Raw genomic sequence first — 14,919 nt, 5'->3', positions numbered from 1 at the left:
ATCTACAGCAACTCATATATTATAAATGTGTTTGTGTGATTGTGCACAGAAGTGCGTTATTATCAGAGTGTTCAGGTTACACACCAATAATGGATCTCTTTGAGCAGTGGGCTAGAGGAAAAACAGAAAAGAAGCTCTCTACTTCATATAGTTCTGTTTTGTTGAAGTTTTCAAAATGAGCATGTTTATTTTCTAACAATAAAAATATTTAAATGTGTTCAAGGAAGGCTAAATCACAGGTGCGTTCTTACCCACGTACACTTTATCAGTCAGCCCATAAGCCAACAAGATCTTGAGGCACAGGGTCAATATTCATTCTTCCTACTACACATATATTGAACCTTTGCACTGTACTATACCCCTGCAGGATATCCCTGTTTTATATGCAGAAAGGATAAATCAGATCTCATTCTTTCTCTCAACAAACTAATAAATGAGTAAGAAGCTGAGAGGATAATAAAATGTGATAGGAGCAATGTGGGGAAGTGGGAGGTGGGGGAGAAAGACTTAGAACACGTGACCTTGAAACCCAGACAGGACAGGGTGCAGCCAAGGGGGTGCAGGGGAGCCAGTGGGAGGAAGCAAGGCAAGGGAGCCTCAGAGAATGACGAAAAAGGGCCTGAAGGGCCTTGCCAAAGCCGTGATGGGAAGAGACTGAAGATGAACTGCAGTGATATTAGAATGTTAGAGATGTCAGAGCCATCCCCAAGGTGGGACCTTGCTTGGGGGCCTAGTTTGTTCCATTTAGGATAGATTTAATGAACTCAGATGTCGCAAAAAGCCTTCCATTGTGTATCTCTGTGTTTGTCTCTACCCCTACCCACTCCTCTTCTTTGTGGCCCAACTCTGTCTGCAATTTCAAGACACTGGAGCCCTTGAAGACAACATCAAACTAATGCAAGGTACAGACACATTTAACAATGCAAGTACAGACACATTTAACAACTGCTCTTTTAATAAATAACTTCTTTAGAAAACATTTTAATTTGTAAAGGGTCTACTTTGTAAACTCCACCAAGAACCTTGCACATAGAACACTAAGTATTGGTCTCTTCATCATAAGCTATTCTTTGTCTTTTGAATTCAGGAATAAGCAATGACAAAATTCTGGTAAAGATTCTTTCTAATCAAAGAAGAAAGACACAGCATTTGGTTTAAGGGTCTTAATGTGTGTGTCACTCTATTTCAAAGATATAAAGGACAGCAACAAACTGGTATCAAAGGCATGCCGTCTTCCTGAAGACTCTTCCTACACTCCACTGACTTATATGAGTTTATATGACTGTATTGGGTGGGTGGAGGTGGAGGGAGAAGTGATATTTAGTTGGAAGTTGTCATAATATTGGGTAGTTGACCTGGTCATTATCTCTAATTCAGAGAGGAACATGATGCATTTGAGCTCTGCAGCACAAATTAAAAACAGCATTTCGTAAGTGCTGTTCACTGCAGTGACAAAAGACTACACATTACATTAAAAAGTTCTTTTGGAGGGCGTATGAAAGCTTTACTGAGAACACATGGCTGATTTCAGCAAAAAAGTAGGTGTGACAGGAGAAGAAAATCACAGCTGTGTGTGTGAATGTACAGATGGGAACACAGAGAAACTGAAAGACATAAAAGTCGGTGGGTTGGGCATCCAGCATTAGTAAAGGGAGGAAAGGAAAACTGAGAGTGCGATGAATAAAGTAGTGGTGGGCAAACAAGTTAGAGATACTGAATGTGACAACATGCAACTGAGAGAAAAGTGTTACAGCAAGCAGGGACATTGGCTGTGTATTACACACAAAATACAAATAGAAAGAGAAATCTGTGGCACAGGCCATGGTGTTTTCAGGCTATAAAACCCCGAATTGCTAAAAGATTTCCATAAGGTCTTCAAAAATCGTAAGACAAAATTAAACCCTTACTAAGTTTTAAAGCTGTTGTGAAAGAAAAAGGAAATTTACTGTTGACTTGAACAGAATGCAATAATGATAAGTCTGAGATAAGAAACTGTTATTGACTCTAATCAAGAATTCTGACAAACCAGAATACATCTAAACACTGTAAAGATGAGGAAAAAGCACATGTTTTTCTATCACTCTATTAAATAGGACTCTATGTCAACCAGCACAAAACTAATGTAGGAGGGGAGGATATTATAGAAAAGAAACAGCATAAAATATGGCCAAAACCAAGAAGACTTGGGCTACCTGTTAATATTTTTATGTTCAATACTAACAAACACAATATGATGTGCCAGGCACTCTTCACAGTACTCTAAAAATGTAAAATCATGGAACCCACACAGCAGCCCTGTGACCGTTACACTGTGAGTATCATTCCCAGATGAAATGGATGGATAAATAAACTGAAACACCAAGAGTCTAAGTATCTTTTTCAAAATAATCAGCTAGTAAGTGACAGAGCAGGTTTGAACCCAGTGTCTGTGCTTTCAACCTCTCTGTTATATTTACTAACTTTTGCCTTCAGCCATAACATCCAACACAACCTGGAAGATTAGTACATTCTCCTCATTCAAACACATGTGACATAATAATCACTACTATAGATTGAAGCTAGCCTTCTCCAATGATCACCCAATTGTTAAACTATCCTTGTTAAATACCTTTATGCTTTTTGAGGCAGTCTCACTCTGCTACCCAGGCTGGAGTGCAGTGGCCCAGATCTCAGCTCACTGCAGGCTCCTCATCTCCCGGGTTCACAGCCATTCTCCCTGCCTCAGCCTCCCGAGTAGCTGGGACTGGCGCCACCTCATTTCGGCTAGTTTTTGTATTTTTTGAGTAGAGGCGGGGTTTCACCATGTGTTAGCCAGGATGGCCTCGATCTCCTGACCTCGTGATCCGCCCGTCTCAGCCTCCCAAAGTGCTGGGATTACAGGCTTGAGCCACCGCGCCCGGCCTATCTTTTTCTTTTATTTTCTTCTTTCACAAAGCAAGCATTTACTATCTATTAGATATATACTTGTGTATATATATACACATATACATATACAGAGATATATACTTAGATCCATGGGAAAAACAAAAATTGTGGCATATAGTCTGCCAGGATCTAAATGTTTGGGTCCTCGCAAGACTCATATGATAAAAGGTAATCACCAATATGATGGTGTTAGGAAATGAAGCCTTTGGGAGGTAATTTAATCATGAGAACAATAGGATTAGTGCCCTTATAAAAAAGGCTCCAGAGAGCCACCTTGCCTTTTTCACCATGTGAGGACAAAGCAACAAAGCACCATCTATGAGCCAGAAAGCCGACCCTGTCAGATACAGAATCTGCCAGACTCTTGATCTTGGACTTCCCAGCCTCCAGAAATGTGGGAACTTCATTTCTGTTGTGTACAAAGTATCTGGTCTTAGTCCATTATAACAGTCCAAATGGCCTAATACATAGTCCCTACTTTCAAGGACAATACATTAATTGGAGTAGGATAATTGCTATAAAAAATCATCACAATATTTCAGTGGCTTCTCACAATAAAACATTGCTCTTCCTATTCTAGTGAAGATTTCAGGGGGTGGGAAGCAAAAATAGAAGAGTTCTATACCCAACTGGGAACATGCAGCTTCTCCATCATGAAATCTGTTCTCCTCAGGAGTCAGCTCCATTCAGCAGGTGCTGGGGAAAGAAAAGTGGGTGACATCTGGCAGGTTTGTAAGCGCCAGGCTGGAGGAGGGAACCTGGTTTCTGCTCCCATTCCTTTGGCCAGCTCTTGGGTGCATGGCCACACCTGATGGGAAGGTGGAGCCCCAGAAGAGCCAGGAAACCCCTGTGTCAGTCCAAAGTTAGGAAAACATTCTGCTAGTCTTTACCTTTGGTACCAACCTCTGTATCAGTCTCAATTAGAGAGGAAAATAGAATCTGCTCTAAGATGTTCAAGTGGGAAGGGATTTAACAGAGGAGATCAAAGATTTACAAAATCATTGTAAGAGCAGAGTGCACAAAAGTCAAGGAAACCACTGCTACTCTTCAGAAAATCGGGAAGGGCAGGAATCTCAGAGAACCACCACTGATGGCCTGATGGACTGTAGTCCTGAAGTAGCGTTGTTTCCAGGAAATGGGAGCAAAATTATCAGATCTGTCCTCTGCTGAAGCCCATGTGATTTCCCTCCATCATGGGAGACCTTATAACCCTTCTTCCCTTCTGCCATGTAACTCACACAGGTACCACTGATTTGCAGACCTCCAATGGGAGCCCAGTATCTAGGACATCTGGGTAATGTACTCAGGCCTGAAGCTCCTGCAGTAGAGGAAAGAGCAAAGGAGGGAGTGGAAATGGTTCCAAGGTGCCACAAGACAATCCAGCTCAAGGGATGCATTTTTGTTTTCTTTATACAGGTTTTATTTTGAAAATGAGAAATAAAAAACTCTATGTATTAGAATCCTATGTACTAGAACTATATTCACCATTTATATTTGTTAACCTCTGTTTTATTTTTCAGAGCCAGCTTTAAAAGTATAATATTTGGGAAGTTAAATAGCACATTTGTATTTGAAAAACTGTGTTTAACTGGGCAGTTAAGATTGATTTGTTTCTGAAGAGGTTTGAGGAGAACAGATAAACATAAAGCCATTAGATTGAGCACAGATGCCATTGCTCCACCATTAAATTGATGAGCAATAACTAGTCAATGAATTAAATCAATATTATTATTAACCCTTACCATTTTCAGCAACAGTGACTTCATCTTGTCTCTAATTTTTGCTCCAGCATCCCAGGGAAAGTTTAGTCATATCATAGACTCAATGTTATTGGTGATTTTTGTGTGGGGTCTCAGTGGGCTGCTCAGTACAATGAGGGGTTTATTTATTTACTCATTTTTACTTTGCTTGAGTTCTCTGGTTGTTATTATTTTAAAACATAGCTTTAATTTTAATAGTTACTGATAATTTTGTTACTTTATTACTCACCATACTGAAAAAATAGGTAGGTGTCAGACTTAGTATATGATGTGGTTTGGCTCTGTGTTCCCACCCAAATCTCATTTGAATTGTAATTCCCAACATTTGGGGAGGGATCTGGTGGGAGGTGATTGGATCCTGGGGGGCAGATTTACCCCATGCTGTTCGTATGATAGTGAGTTCTCACGAGATCTGATGGTTTATAAGTGTGTGGCACTTTCCTGCTCACCCTCTCTCTCCTGCTCTACCATGGTGTGATGTGCTTACATCCCCTTCGCCTTCCGCCATAATTGTAAGTTTCCTGAGGCCTCCCAGCCATGCTTCTTGTACAGCCTGTGAAACCGTGAGTCGATTAAAACTCTTTTCTTTACAAATTACCCAGTCACAGGTAGCTCTTTAGAGCAGTGTGAGAACGGTATAACAGTTATATATACTTATATCAATAACATTTAAGTATTCATGCAGGGAGGACCACAGTGAAGTAAGTACAGGTGCAGATCACTATGTTTAAACTTAAAAATCAGGAGTTTGGGGCAGTTCATAAATGCAAGTCCCTGTCTATGCCTGCATGAATAATTGGAGGTTGTGCAAAACTATTGGTACAAATGTTAGCTTCTGGTCAGTGTGCTTGGCCATAGGGCTCTGCAGATTCTCATCAAGTTTGATAGCTCTAGGCAGTATGTGAACAAGCTCTAAGAATGTCCACCTCAACTGTATCTGCTAGTCAGCTAAAGGCAGAATGTAAGGATTTTGCTGTTATAACGAATGATAAGTACATTTGCTAACGTTTACTAAAAAGAGTAATAATATTAACTAACAGGTAGTGTTACTCATCAGACACTGGGTAGGGGCTATTATTATTCACATTTTAGAGATGCACTAACTTCAGATGCAAATAAGTTAATTTCCCCAAGGTCACAAGTGGAAGCAGTATGGTTTCAAAGTCTAAGTTCTTAACCATCGTGGCAATATATAGCTCACAATTGTAACTATTATTTTTTCTGCCTCGATGCACATGAATCATCTGCCTATGTGTGAGTGGCAGAAATGAGTGAATTCCTACTATAATTAACATGCAAGCAGGGGCAGGAAACATGGGAGATGGCTGTTAATGAGAAGTTCTCCAGGAATCTTTCATGATTAAAATGGGAAATCAACACATCATCAATTAAAACATAGATATGAAAAGTTACCTTAGATTGTTAGGGTGGTTCTAGGTCATCAATATATGATTTCACTGCAAATGAATCTATTATCGATCTAGAATTTTAATGTAAATCTATCTGTAACTGTCATGCCAATTGGAAAACACTGTATTAGCAAGAGTTTGAAATAAATATAAATGTCTATCAATAGTGTACTGGTTAAATAAATTAAAATATATCCTTATAATGAAATAATATGTATGATTTAAAAATTGAAAAGTCCTTTAATATATTAATGGAAAGATATTTGAAATATACTCTCAGGTATAAAACAAAGTTTAAATAAATGATATATACATTTACATAAAAAGGGTAAGAAAAAAGAGACCCTATAACTGTATTGGCTTTCACAAGCATAAAACTTCTCTGGAAAAATAAACACAAAAATAACAATAGGGACTACATTTTGTGGTGATGGAAACTGAGAAGATAGGGAGTCAGATAGGAGAAAGATGCTACTGTATCGATTTTAATGTCTGAACTATGGAAATATGTTCCCTATTTTGAAAATTGATTTAAAAATTAAAAGCAGCATTTATGAAGCACTTGGGTATGAACCACTACAGCTAGCACTATGGGTGGAAGGGAATAGAAAAGACAGAGTTCTCAAATTCTTTATTTGGACAAGCAAACGTGCACCACTTAACACTTACTTAGTAAGCAACATACCAGTAAACACAAATTAGGACAAGACAAACTGCTGTCATAAGTGTAGGAGTATAAAGAGTAATGGCATGCAGAGAATTTGCTGAGTATAATTAGAGTTGTCTTCTTGGGGGAATTGAATTGCATGTCTAGTTTGAGATAAAAGAGATATGGTGTTATAAACAGTGTGGTGTTGCATATGCAACATTCTGACAACTACAAATGTGGAGAAATAAACTAAACTCTTAAGTCATTGAGGGAGATTGAAGGACTGGTGCCTTGAGAAGGTAGAACACTGGTATCTTGAGTCTCCTCTCATCAAGAGAAAGGGGCCATGCTCTTCTTATTTAGGCTTGATCTTGGTTTATATTTATTTCCACTCTGTTGTCTTACTGGATTCCCTGTAGTGCTTTTTAACTGATTCTCTTTGGTGTTCCAGGTACCTATTTATGTCATTTACAAAACCTAACAATTTTACTTTTTCCTTTCCAATTTTATGTCTCTAATTTCTTCCTATGTTTTAATTGCAATGACAGACATTTCCAATACAACGGCACGTCCTTCTTTTTCCTAATTTAGAGGGAATCAACTAACTGGCTATCAAGCTAACATACATTTTATTATGATAAGGAGCAATTTAGTTAAGTGTTAAGTATGTAAATGTTTTTAAAAATAAGAATGAATGCTGAATTGTGTTAAATGCCTTTTCAGCATCTGTGGAACTATGGAAATGATCTGTTTTTTCTTTTAGACCTATAAATATAATGGATTATACTGATAGATTTACAAACGTTGAACCATCCTTGCATTTCTGGAATTATCTCTACTAGATTTCAATGTTCTGTTTTAGGATGTTGATATATTTTTGTCATTATTTTATCTGAGAGTTTTGTGTTGATATTCATGAATTACAGTTTTACATAGTTTTGTGTTAGGGGCTATGATGGACAGACTTTAATGTTGCTTCCTGGTATTCTTACCCTTGTATAATCAAGTTTCTTTGAGGATGGTTTGGGTCCATGATTTTCTTCTAACTAGTAGAATATGGCAAAGGTGATGGGGTATGACTTCCATACTTATGCTACATTATATAAATCTTCATCTTGCTAGCAAACTTGCTCTAGGGGCTCCTTCTCTATTGGTGACTTTGAGAAATCAAACTGCCCTGAATTCTATACCACAGATGTATGCATGATCTTTATTAAGTTTTGGTATCCAGGTTATGCTTTATTTATATTTTCTGGAAAAGACTCAGAAGCCATGCTTTTTAACTCTGAAACTGATTAAATAATGTTATTTTCCAAAACATTGGTGGGAACCCTCTGTTAACTTGTTTTCACCTGGTGCTTTTTTTTTGAGAGGACGTTCTCTGCCAACCTTTTCTATTTCTTCTGTGTAATTTGGTCTGCTTAGATTTTTCTATTTCTTCTGGAGTCAGTTTTTGTAAATAATATTTTCCAATAAAAATGACCTTTGCATCTAGATTTTTTTGAGAATTAAGCAAAAATAGTCTAATTATTTTCTTAATTTCTAAACAAAAACAAATTAGGTTAGTGAATGATTTAATCAATATTTTTCCTTTTATTTTTGTTTGTTAGTTTATGCAACCCGTATTTTTTAGTTATTATTATTGTACTTTAAGTTCTAGGGTACACAACGTGCAGGTTTGTTACATCTACACACATGTGCCATGTGGATGTGCTGCACCCATTAACTCGTCATTTACATTAGGTATATCTCCTAATGCTATCCTTCCCCTCTCCCCCCACCACATGACAGGCCCCGGTGTGTGATATTCCCCACCCTGTGTTCAAGTGTTCTCATTATTCAATTCCCACCTATGAGTGAGAAAATGCAGTGTTTGGTTTTCTGTCCTTGGTGATAGTTTGCTCAGAATGATGGTTTCTAGCTTCATCCACGTCCCTACAAAGGACATGAACTCATCTTTTTTGATGACTGCATGGTGTTCCATGGTGTATATGTGCCACATTTTCTTAATCCAGTCTATCATTGATGGACATTTGGGTTGGTTCCAAGTCTTTGCTATTGTGAATAGTGCCGCATTAAACATACATGTGCATGTGTCTTTGTAGTAGCATGATTTATAATCCTTTGGGTGTATACCCAGTGATGGGATTGTGGAGTCAAATGGTATCTCTAGTTCTAGATCCTTGAGGAATCACACACTGTCTTCCACAGTGGTTTAACTAGTTTACAGTCCCACCAACAGTGTAAAAGTGTTCCTATTTCTCCACATCCTTCCCAGCACCTGCTGTTTCCTGACTTTTTAATGATCACCATTCTAACTGGTGTGAGATGGTATCTTCTTGTGGTTTTGATTTGCATTTCTCTGATGGCCAGTGATGATGAGCATTTTTTCATATGTCTGTTGGCTGCATAAATGTCTTCTTTTAGAAAGTGTCTGTTCATATCCTTTGCCCACTTTTTGATGGGGTTGTTTGATTTTTTCTTGTAAATTTGTTTCAATTCTTTGTAGATTCTGGATATTAGCCCTTTTTCAGATGAGTATATTGTAAAAATGTTCTCCCATTCTGTAGGTTGCCTGTTCACTCTGATGGTAGTTTCTTTTGCTGTGAAGAAGCCCCTTAGTTTAATTAGATCCCATTTGTCAATTTTGGCTTTTCTGCCATTGTTGTTGGTGTTTTCATCATGAAGTCCTTGCACATGCCTATGTCCTGAATGGTATTGCCTAGGTTTTCTTCTAGGGCTTTTATGGTTTTAATTCTAACATTTAAGTCTTTAATCCACCTTGAATTAATTTTTGTATAAGGTGTAAGGAAGGGATCCAATTTTGGCTTTCTACATATGGCTAGCCAGTATTCCCAGCACCATTTATTAAATAGGGAATCCTTTCCTCATTTCTTGGTGTTGTCAGGTTTGTCAAAGATCAGATGGTTGTAGATGTGTGATATTATCTCTGAGGGCTCTGTTCTGTTCCATTGGACGATAGCTCTGTTTTCGTTCCTGTACCATGCTGTTTTGGTTACTGTAGCCTTAGAGTATAGTTTGAAGTCAGCCAGCATGATGCCTCCAGCTTTGTTCTTTTTGCTTAGGATTGTCTTGGCAATGTGGGCTCTTTTTTGGTTCCATATGAACTTTAAAGTAGTTTTTTCCAATTCTGTGAAGAAAGTCATTGGTAGCTTGATGAGGATGGCATTGAATGTATAAATTACCTTGGGCAGTATGGCCATTTTCACGATATTGATTCTTCCTATCCATGAGCATGGAATGTTCTTCTATTTGTTTGTGTCCTCTTCTAGTTCATTGAGCAGTAGTCTGTAGTTCTCCTTGAAGAGGTCCTTCACATCCCTTGTAAGTTGGATTCCTAGGTATTTTATTCTCTTTGTAGCAATTGTGAATGAGAGTTCACTCATGATTTGGCTTTCTGTTTGTCTGTTATTGGTGTAAAGGAATGCCTGTGACTTTTGCACATTGATTTTGTATCTTGAGACTCTGCTGAAGTTGCTTATCAGCTTAAGGAAATTTTGAGCTGAGATGATGGGGTTTTCTAAATATACAATCATGTCATCTGCAAACAGGGACAATTTGACTTCCTCTTTTTCTAATTGAATACCCTTTATTTCTTTCTCCTGCCTGATTGCCCTGGTCAGAACTTCCAACACAATGTTGAATAGTAGTGGTGAGAGAGGGCATCCCTGTCTTGTGCCAGTTTTCAAAGGGAATGCTTCCAGGTTTTGCCCATTCAGTATGATATTGGCTGTGGGTTTGTCATAAATAGCTCTTATTATTTTGAGATATATTCCATCAATACGGAATTTATTGAGCATTTTTAGCATGAAGGGCTGTTGAATTTTGTCAAAGCCCTTTTCTACATCTATTGAGATAATCATGTGGTTTTTGTCTTTGGTTCTCTTTAGATGATGGATTATGTTTATTGGTTTGCATATGTTGAATCAGCCTTGCATCCCAGGGATGAAGCCCACTTGATCATGGTGGATAAGCTTTCAGATGTGCTGCTGGATTTGGTTTGCCAGTATTTTATTGAGGATTTTTGCATCAATGTTCATCAGGGATATTGTTCTAAAATTCTCTTTTTTTTGTTGTGTCTCTGCCAGGCTTTGGTATCAGGATGATGCTGGCTTCATAAAATGAGTTAGGGAGGACTCCCTCTTTTCTATTGATTGGAATAGTTTCAGAAGGAATGGTACCATCTCCTCTTTGTACCTGTGGTAGAATTTGGCTGTGAATCCATCTGGTCCTGGACTTTTTGGTTGGTAGGCTGTTAATTATTGCCTCAATTTCAGAGCCCGTTATTGATCTATTCAGGAATTCAACCATTTCTTGGTTAGTCTTGGGAGGATGTATGTGTCCAGGAATTTATCAATTTCTTCTAGATTTTCTAGTTAATTTACATAGAGGTGTTTATAGTATTCTCTGATGGTAGTTTGTATTTCTGTGGGATTGGTGGTGATATCCTCTTTATCATTTTTTATTGTGTCTGTTGGATTCTTCTCTCTTTTCTTCTTTATTAGTCTTGCTAGCGGTCTATCAATTTTGTTGATCTTTTCAAAAAACCAGTTCCTGGATTCATTGATTTTTTGAAGGTTTTTTGGTGTCTCTATCTCCTTCAGTTCTGCTCTGATCTAGTTATTTCTTGCCTTCTGCTAGTGTTTGAATGTGTTTGCTCTTGTTTCTCTAGTTCTTTTAATTGTGATGTTAGGGTGTCAATTTTAGATCTTTCCTGCTTTCTCTTGTGGGCATTTAGTGCTATAAATTTCCCTCTACACACTGCTTTAAATGTGCCCCAGAGATTCTGGTATGTTGTGTCTTTGTTCCCACTGGTTTCAAAGAACATCTTTATTTCTGCCTTTATTTCATTACGTACCCAGTAGTCATTCTGGAGTATGTGGTTCAGTGTTCATGTAGTTGAGTAGCTTAGAGTAAGTTTCTTAGTCCTGAGTTCTGGTTTGATTGCACTGTGGTCTGACAGACAGTTTGTTATAATTTCTGTTCTTTTAAATTTGCTGAGGAGTGCTTTACTTCCAACTATGTGGTCAATTTTGGAATAAGTGCGATGTGGTGCTGAGAAGAATGTATATTCTGTTGATTTGGGGTGGAGAGTTCTGTAGATGTCTATTAGGTCCACTTGGTGCAGAGTTGAGTTCAATTCCTGGATATCCTTGTTAACTTTCTGTCTCGTTGATCTGTCTAATGTTGACAGTGGGGTGTTAAAGTTTCCCAGTATTATTGTATGGGAGTCTAAGTCTCTTTGTAGGTCTCTAAGGACTTGCTTTTTGAATCTGGGTGCTTCTGTATTGGGTGCATATATATTTAGGATAGTTAGCTCTTCTTGTTGAATTGATTCCTTTATCATTATGTAATGGCCTTCTTTGTCTCTTTTGATCTTTGTTGGTTTAAAGTCTGTTTTATCAGAGACTAGGATTGCAACACCTGCTTTTTTTGTTTGTTTGTTTTCCATTTGCTTGGTAGATCTTCCCCGATCCCTTTATTTTGAGCCTATGTATGTCTCTGCACGTGAGATGGGTCTCCTGAATACAGTACCCTGATGGGTCTTGATTTTTTTATCCAATTTGCCAGTCTGTGTCTTTTAATTGGAGCATTTAGCCCATTTACATTTAAAGTTAATATTGTTATATGTAAATTTGATCCTGTCATTATGATGTTAGCTGGTTATTTTGCCCATTAGTTGATGCAGTTTCTTCCTAGCATTGATGGTCTTTACAAATTTGGTATGTTTTTGTAGTGGCTGGTACCGGTTGTTCCTTTCCATGGTTAGTGCTTTCTTCAGGAGCTCTTGTAAGGCAGGCCTGGTGATGACAAGATCCCTCAGCATTTGCTTGTCTGTAAAGGATTTTATTTCTCCTATGCTTATGAAGCTTAGTTTAGCTGGTTATGAAATTCTGGGTTGAAAATTCTTTTCTTTAAGCATGTTGAATATTTGCCCCCACTCTTTTCTGGCTTGTAGAGTTTCTGCCGAGAGATCCGCTGTTAGTGTGATGGGCTTCCCTTTGTGGGTAACCTGACCTTTGTCTCTGGCTGCCCTTAATATTTTTTCCTTCATTTCAACTTCAGTGAATCTGACAGTTATGTGTCTTGGAGTTGCCCTTCTCAAGGAGTATCTTTGTGGCATTCTCTGTATATCCTGAATATGAATGTTGGCCTGCCTTGCTAGGTTGGCGAAGTTCTCTTGTATAATATCCTGAAGAGTGTTTTCCAACTTGGTTCCATTTTCCTCGTCACTTTCAGGTACAACAATCAAACATAGATTTGGTCTTTTCACATAGTCCCATATTTCTTGGGGGCTTTGTTCATTTCTTTTTACTCTTTTTTTCTCTAAACTTCTCTTCTTGCTTCATTTCATTCATTTGATATTCAATCACTGATACTTGACCTAATTGGCTACTGAAGCTTGTGCATGCATCACATAGTTCTCATGCTACAGTTTTCAGCTCCATCAGGTCATTTAAGGTCTTCTCTGTGCTGTTTTTTCTAGTTAGCCATTCGTCTAATCTTTTTTCAAGGTTTTTTAGCTTCTTTGCAATGGGTTCGAACATCCTTCTTTAGCTTGGAGAAGTTTGTTATTACCAATCGTCTGAAGCCTTCTTCTCTCAACTCATCAAAGTCATTCTCCATCCAGCTTTGTTCCATTGCTGGCAAGGGGCTGCATTCCTTTGGAAGGGAAGAGGCACTCTGATTTTTAGAATTTTCAGCTTTTCTGCTCCGGTTTCTCCCCATCTTTGTGGTTTTATCTACCTTTGATCTTTGATGATGGTGAGGTACAGATGGGGTTTTGGTGTGGATGTCCTTTCTATTTATTTGTTGTCCTTCTAACAGTCAGGACTCTCAGCTGCAGGTCTGTTGGAGTTTGCTGGAGGTCCACTCCAGGCCCTGTTTGCCTGGGTATCACCAGCAGAGGCTGCAGTACAGCAAATATTGCAGAACGGCAAATGTTGCTGCCTGATCCTTCCTCTGGAAGCTTCATTTCAGAGGGGCATCCAGCTATATGAGGTGTCAGTTGGCCCCTACTGGGAGGTGCCTCCCAGTTAGGCTACTCAGGGGTCAGTGACCCACTTGAGAAGGCAGACTGTCCATTCTCAGATCTCAAACTGCATGCTGGGAGAACCACTACTCTCTTCAAAGCTGTCAGACAGGGATGTTTAGGTCTGCAGAAGTTTCTGCTGCCTTTTGTTCAGATATGCCCTGCCCCCAGATGTGGAGTCTACAGAGGTAAGCAGTCCTCCTTGAGCTGTGGTAGGCTCCACCCAGTTCAAGTTTCCCGGCCACTTTGTTTACCTACTGAAGCCTCAGCAAAGGCAGATGCCCCTCCCCCAGCCTGACTACCACCTTGCAGTTCAATCTCAGACTGTTGTGCTAGCAGTGAGTGAGGCTTTGTGGGCATGGGACCCTCCAAGCCAGGCACGGAATATAATCTCCTGTTGTGTCATTTGCTAATACCTTTGGAAAAGTTCAGTATTAGGGTGGTGGTGTCCCGATTTTCCAGGTACCATCTGTCATGACTTCCCCTTTAGGAAAAGGAATCCCCAACCCCTTGCTCTTCCCAGGTGAGGTGATGCCCCATCCTGCTCTTTGGCCTGCCTCACCCACTGTCCGACAAGCCCTAGTGAGATGAACCTGGTACCTCAGTTGGAAATGCAGAAATCACCCATGTTTTGCATTGCTCAGGCTGGGAGTTGTAGACTGGAGCTGTTCCTATTAGGCCATCTTGGAACCTCCTTCCAAAAGTAATTTTTTATTTTATTTTTTAAACAGAGTCTTGCTTTGTGCCCAGGCTGTCATGAAGTGGCATGATCTCTGCTTACTGCCACCTGTGCCTCCTGAGTTCAAGTGATTCTCCTGCCTCAGGCTCCTGAGTAGCTGGGGTTACAGGAGCATGCCCTCAATATTTTTTCAAAAAGGCAGTTTGGGGATTTATATATTGGTTTCACTTATTTATTCATTGGATCACTTTCTTATTAATTCTATCCTTATTAATTCTTTTGTGATATTTATTTGTTCATTTTTTAACTCAACACACGTTTAATTCATTTGTTTTCAATCTTTCTGTTTATTAATAAAATATTTAGCACTATATATGTCTTTTCTCTGGACACTGTTAGCTATATCTCATAAGTTCTGATGTAAAGTGCTTTCATTATCATCA

This window comes from Papio anubis, chromosome 6 (assembly GCF_008728515.1).
Source record: "Papio anubis isolate 15944 chromosome 6, Panubis1.0, whole genome shotgun sequence".
In the NCBI taxonomy this organism is placed as follows: domain Eukaryota; kingdom Metazoa; phylum Chordata; class Mammalia; order Primates; family Cercopithecidae; genus Papio; species Papio anubis.
Note: the sequence above shows the minus strand (reverse complement) of the source record.